At 42.9% G+C, this 6,651-nt stretch overlaps 1 protein-coding gene across 5 annotated transcripts in view; it reads left to right on the top strand.

Annotated features, from left to right (window-relative positions):
- Window positions 2,768–6,651, top strand: part of IST1 (IST1, ESCRT-III associated factor) — a 36,099-nt gene continuing 32,215 nt past the window's right edge. For 2 of the 5 annotated variants that reach the window (XM_018062223.1, XM_018062226.1), the window contains exon 1: window positions 2,768–2,894. The gene's annotated coding sequence lies outside the window, so the exon portion shown is untranslated. Of the gene's footprint in view, window positions 2,895–3,515; window positions 3,622–6,651 lie in introns of all 5 variants that reach the window. The other 3 variants (XM_018062224.1, XM_018062225.1, XM_018062227.1) reach the window with 3 other exon arrangements.

The following is a 6,651-nucleotide window of genomic DNA, read 5'->3' as shown; positions in this document are numbered from 1 at the left end:
AAGGAATAAAGATCTTTCCAACTTAAAAATAAAAGCAAGTTTACTGAAGAAGTGAAGTGAAAGTTCCTCAGTAGTGTCCGACTCTTTGCGACCCCATGGACTATATACAGTCCATGGAATTCTCCAGGCCAGAATACTGGAGTGGGTAGCCTTTCCTTTCTCCGGGGGATCTTCCCAACCCAGGGATCCAATCTAGGTCTCCCACAATGCAGGCTGATTCTTTACCAGCTGAGCCACAGGGGAAGCCCAAGTGTACTGAATAGAGTGTACATTGTTATCCTATTTGTGTTAAATTTTAAATAAATAAAATTTTTAAATAATATATTCCAAAAACTAACAATGGCATGGAGGGTGTGCATAGGCCTTTCAGTTTACTTTACATATATATTCTCAAACTAGTAAAAACAATAAATATATTTCTGTCCTTAAAAAACAGAGTATTGAAATCAGTCCATTTTATTCTGTTTTTAAACTGACAGAACAGAATCAGAATATACTTGGGTTTCCCTGGTGGTCCAGTGGTTAAGACTATGGGTGCAGTTCCATCCCTGGTTGGGGAACTAAGGTCCCCACATGCCATGTGGCACATCCAAATATATATATGTGTGTGTGTGCATGTTACATATATATATTTATATATATACTTATTGCTGAGATCTTAGCTTAGTCTGGTAGTTTCTGGGGGAAACCTAACAATTCCCATTAAGACATATAATAGCCTAGTTGTGCACACACGCTTCCTGTTTTCTCAACTATATAAAAGTTGTCGACACCATGATCCTTCAGTTCTACACAGTTCAGCAGGCATCTTCTAAGAATAAGGGCATTCTCCACTCAGTGACATGATTATACCAAGGAAAATTAACAATAATTCCGTATCTTATATCTAGTACATATTCAAATTTCCCAAGTTGTTCTCCCAAATATGTATTTTTTTCCTAATCTGGATCCTATTGAATTTTATGCATTTCATTTGGTTAATGTATCTCTTAGCCCTCTTTCTGTAAAGCCAGTTTTCTTGCAGATGCCACATTTTCCATTTAATGCACTAGTATATTACTTAATTCTCTCCCATGACACAGCGGAGAAGGCAATAGCAACCCACTCCAGTACTCTTGCCTGGAAAATCCCATGGATGGAAGAGCCTGGTGGGCTGCTGTCTATGGGGTGGGTCGCACAGAGTCGGACACGATGGAAGGGACTTAGCAGCAGCAGCAGCATGACACAGACGTCATTTGAAAATTTTTACAATGAATATTTTTTATTGTGGTAAAATACACATAAAAGCTACCATTTTAAAAGTTTTAGTTGTACAGTAAAGTGGCATTAAGTACATTCACGGTTCTGTAACCATCACCACCATCCGTCACCAGAACGGTTTCATCATTCCAAACTGAAATTCTGTACTCATTAAACAGTAACTCCCCACTCTCCCTTTCCACACCATTCTGCCTTCTGTCTTGAGCCGACCTCTTTAAATTCCTCAAATAACTGGAATCCGGCAGTCTTGACTCTTTGCGAGTCCATGGACTATAGCCTGCCAGGCTTTTCTGGAGTGGGTTTCCCAACTCCCAGCCTAGGGATCTAACCCATGTCTCCTGCATTGCAGGCAGATTCTTTTACCGTCTGAGCCACCAGGGAAGCCCATAAAAGACTATAAATTGGTTTCAGGCTATTTAAACAAGGTCCATGTGACATGTGGTTGCTGTGTTTCTAAGCCTGTTTAGATCCAAGCAATTTGCTCACTTTTTTTTAGACGCTTTTGCTTTACTGCAGAATAATTCTTATATGCATGTATTTACCAACAACAAAAATCCATACATTTTAAAGGAACCACGCACTGTATACTGAGGTTCTGAAAGCTGCTTCTAATTTAGAAATACTAGAAGTAGTTAGAGAGACACATTACTTATAAATTCATATAAACCTCATATAGTTACTCTTGGTTCCATCTTTGTCAGATTACCTCATCACAATTTAGCAAACCACAATTTTGGTCTTGGTAGATGCACCCAGTACAGCAGGGGGCAGGATTACCTCCTTCTAGAAGCTAAGTGCTTAGGAAACCCCTTCTAACGTTAATCAGAATAGTGTTCAAGTTAAGCACAAAGATAACTAAAAGAAAAAGTTTTCTCTGAATACAGAGATAAGGTAAATTTCCAGAGAATGTGCTGGTGAGAGGAAACATCTTACTTAAAAAACTATCGGTATTCTGTTTGAAAGAGCAATCAGACTTGGTTTAAAAAAGCGGGTCAGGAGTATCAGAATGGGTAAGCGAGAGGGTGGACGACTAAGGAAGGAGGGCGAAGAGCCGGAAAAAGAGTCGTCAGCTGCCAGAGAAGAGTGGAAACCTGCTTAGCAGGTAATTTGACGAAATGAACCGAGACGCAGGAGGAAAGTCCCCGTGGCGACTGAAGTCGAGCGCGGGACGAGAGCAGACTAACTCCAGATGTTTGGAAGGCCGTGCTGAAGCCGGTTTTTCCACGGACTGGAAAAATCCTGAACAAGGCACTGGGCGCGGACTCGGAAAACAAGCCTCAGCTGCCAGCCTCCCCGCGCCCAGGGAGTAACCTGCGAAACCCAGGGCACGCCCCAGCAGGTGATTCTGCAGGCGTGACAAGTCTGCTCCCTCCTTCCGTGCCTCCGCCGCGGGAAGTAGTCCCCAGCTGCGCCGGCTCCGAAGGAATCTGGGCAGGGGAGCCCTGAGGCCCTCAGGGCATGAGTCCCAGGAGCGGCGGGCGCGCAGCCAATCCCTGGGAAGAGGGCGTGGCTAACTCTGTCCCGCGGATTCCTCCGCCCGTGCTCGCTGTGCTGAGGCAGAGGGAGCCGCCATCTTGGATGCTGAGTCGGTTCGTAAGTGCGTCTCTGCCGTTTTCACGTCCGGATTTGGCCGGGTGAGTGGGCTTTTTCAGGGTCGAGCGTCTTTGTTTTCTTCCCCACACTGCGCCCCGGATTTATAAGTCCCTAGCCAGGGATTTGGACGATTCTGAGGTGGCAGGTGAGGAGAAACAATGATCCTGGGTCAGGCCGGAGGTCGGGCCGGAGGGGCTGCGGCGCGGAAGGCCGCCGAAGGCCGGGCTCGGGGGCGTGGCAGGGCCGCGAGCAGCTCGGAGACCGCTAGTCGTGGATGTATGACACCGCCAAACTTTCTTGTCCTCCCTGCTTCGAGCCGTCTCTACTCCGGGGTGGAAGTGCCGCGGCCTGGGCTTTGGCACCCGACGCGGACAGGGCCAGGCCGGCGCTCTCGGCCGCTGCCCTCACCCCATCTCTTCTGGCCCAGAGAGACTTCGGTTCGGTTGTGTCCCTGGTGCCCGAGGGAGTCCGCGTCCGAGCCGGGCAGCCTCCCCTGGGCGGCGCGGCCTCCAGGGAAAGTACCTGGGGGCTCTGGGCGAAATTGCCTTTTTCTTTACCGGAAGCAAAACGCGACCTTTGACCCCTTTCGCGGACCCCTTCTTGTGTGATGAGCGGTCTTTTGAGGAGCCTGTGGTCTTGTCCTTGCGCCCCTTCTCTTTCAGTTCTCATTGCTCCCTTTCCGCGGTGCTGCAGGTGAGAGGACTGGAAACTCGACCTGCATCAAGTTTTACAAGGATCGGGACCCAAGAGCGCCCGTTTAATAATTAGGTAATAGGAAAGAGAGTCACTTTCACTCACTGTAGTAGTAAAACTGAAATTAAGAGCTGGTCATAGTTTTTCTATTATGCTAGCGTATTCATGATTTTTCTAAACTTTTTATTATGAAAATTTAAAGCACCCATTTTCATCAACGATTATTTTCTTGCCAATCTTGTTTCGTTTATACCCCCATTATGTATTCATTTAATAAAGTAATAGTTAATATATGTGTCGTCGTCGGCCCACCAACCCCCGCCCCGCGCAAGTAGTAGCTTTTTTGACTCCTGTACGTAGGAGAAACTTCCACCGGAAATTTTGTTTTTACAGCTTTCTCAGAACCCATCTTCTGGGATAGGAAGACTTAGTAATATCCTTTTATTCGACGATAAAAGATTGTTTTGAAACCTTAATGTTAGTATTATATTTTAAAGTCACCCAGTTTCCTAAGTCTTCTCATTTTTAAAGTAATGTTACTGTTCTGTCCAGATTGTTTTCATTCTTCCTGTCTTCCTTTGCCTCTGGAATTTCAATGATTGGGAGCCCCAGAATGCCCAGCTCTATATAATCTACTTAATTTAAGCTTTCATTCCTTTAAAATCATTTCCCTGGTAACTCAGCTGGTAAAGAATCCTCCTGCAATTCAGGAGACCCCACTTCGATTCCTGGGTCAGAAGATGTGCTGGAGAAGGGATAGGCTACCCACTCAAGTTTTCTTGGGCTTCCCTAGTGGCTCAGCTGGTGAAGAATCCACCTGTGATGTGGGAGACCTGGATTTGATCACTGGGTTGGGAAGATCCCTGGAGAAGGGAAGGGCTACCCACTCCAGTATTCTGGCCTGGAGATTTCCATGACTGTATAGTCCGTGGGGTTGCAGAGAGTCAGACACAACTGAGCGACTTTTCACTTTTCCTGTAAAATCACAATTAAGTCTCAATTGACACAAAGTCTATCCTGATATAAAAATAGAACTAGAAGAGAGTGTAGTCTAATGAGATAATTTAAAATACAGAAAAAGTAGTATGCACATGAATACTAACTTCATTATTTTATATGGTAAATATAAAAAAGATTGGGAAATTATTAAAAATGGCTACTCAATGTAGTATTAGGCAGCCATTAAAGTATAATACTAAAGACTGTAGCAGATAGGATGTTAAGTGATAAAAGAATTCACTAGTGATTGGAGTCCATGATTACAACTTTGTAAAAATATGCCTTAAGAGAAACTCTTTGTGAATGTATGCCCAACAAATTTTTTGTATTGCTTTTTATATTACTTTTATTGAAAAACAAGATAAAGGTACTGTCAATATTTATAGCTCCTTCTGGAAAATCTTGATGGTCTCTGAATTCTGAAGTCTGTACTTTTCTTGTGAGTTATACATGATACTGCTGGTTTTGTGGTCTTTTATTAAATTTTCAATATTGGTTAGTTTGGTCACTGATTTTAGTACAATTTGAAAATACAGTAAACGATGTTTCTGTACGTGAAATGGGTTTAAGAATTGGGCTGTATTATTGTGGAAATGTCTTCTAGCTTGTTTGTACTTTTATGTCACTTATTCATACCTGCAATGCCTAAATCATACCTGAATCTGTTCATATCACTTATAAGAAAGAAGTATTCAGGATAAATAATACATTTCAAATACAGTTTTCCTATATACTAAAAAATGGCATTCTGGGTACCGTAGACTGTTGCCTCCCTTCCCAGTTTGGTTCTTTTGGAGCTACAAGACTCTAAAGTTGGTTTCTTGGGACTTAATGGTCTGTTTTGCTATTTTTCAGCTACTTTAAGGTTTTCAGGATTACTGTTTCTGGGCAGCTTCACTAATTTGGGAAGCTGTTCTGAGCTGCAACAGTCTCTCCCTTCACTCTCCAAGGGTAACATGAGGAATGGCCCAATCCATGGTTTTACACTTTCCCTTATTCAGAATGGAGAGTTTATCCAGTTTTAAAAGGCTCCTGAAGCTGGGTAATGAAAGAAGGACTAGATCAGTTTGTTCCAACTTTAAGGACTGGAGTAAAATGAAGGATTTTGAAAGAGCCCAGAAGAGAACATGAGGTTGCTGACCAATGTGTGGCATAATGGTGATGTAATTAAAATACTGAGAAGTAATTTAACAATCACTAGTTCATAATCCTTTTATAAGATTTATAGTTTCCTGTTTTTAAAAATTTTTGACTGCACTTGGTCTTCGTTGCAGTGCATGGGCTTCTCGTTGTGGTTTCTCTTATGGAGTGCATGGGCTCAGTAGTTGTGGTGTTTAGGCCTAGTTGCCTCAAGGCACGTGGAATCTTCCCCACCAGACCAGGGACTGGACCTGTATCCCCTGCAACGGCAGGTGGATTCTTAACTGCTGGACCACCAGGGAAGTCCCTGTAACGTTGATGTTATAGGTGTTTTTGTGTCTTACAATTGTTTTTGTGTCACTTATCCCCATTAAACTGTGAACTCCTTAAAACACTAGGGTATTACTTAAATGTCTGTTGTCTCCATTTGCTTGGCACAGTACTTGATAGAATGTGTGCATGTGTGCATGCTCAGTTGTATCTGACTCTTTGGGACTCCATGGACTGTAGCCTTCCAGGCTCCTCCAGGCAAGAATCCTGGAGTGGGTTGCCAGTTACTACTCCAGGGGAACTTCTGGGCTCAGGGATCAAACCTGAGTCTCCTGCATTGGCCGGCAGTTTCTTTACCATTGAACCACCTGGGAAGCCCTACTTGATAGACACTCTCAAAAATATTTGGTGAGTGGATGAATGGCAGTAAAAATCTTGAGGTACAAAATGAGTTTAGAATAAGCTCTGAATCAAATGAGAGTTTTAAATTAGGTATTGGGCAGTATTAGTATGTGATAATATATGTGTGTATTCACATATGCATGTATTTATATGTTTTTTTCTGTATATAATTATTTGTATATGTATAAAATAGTGACTTGACCAGAATAGTTTATTAACTTTTAGGTTATTCCTAAAATTAGTATTCTGAATCATTCAGGATACAAAGTTGATGGTAGCTTTGGAAACACAAGT

The sequence above is a fragment of the Capra hircus genome, chromosome 18, assembly GCF_001704415.2.
Source record: "Capra hircus breed San Clemente chromosome 18, ASM170441v1, whole genome shotgun sequence".
Classification (NCBI taxonomy): domain Eukaryota; kingdom Metazoa; phylum Chordata; class Mammalia; order Artiodactyla; family Bovidae; genus Capra; species Capra hircus.
Note: the sequence above shows the minus strand (reverse complement) of the source record. Positions and strands in the feature narration are given on the sequence as shown.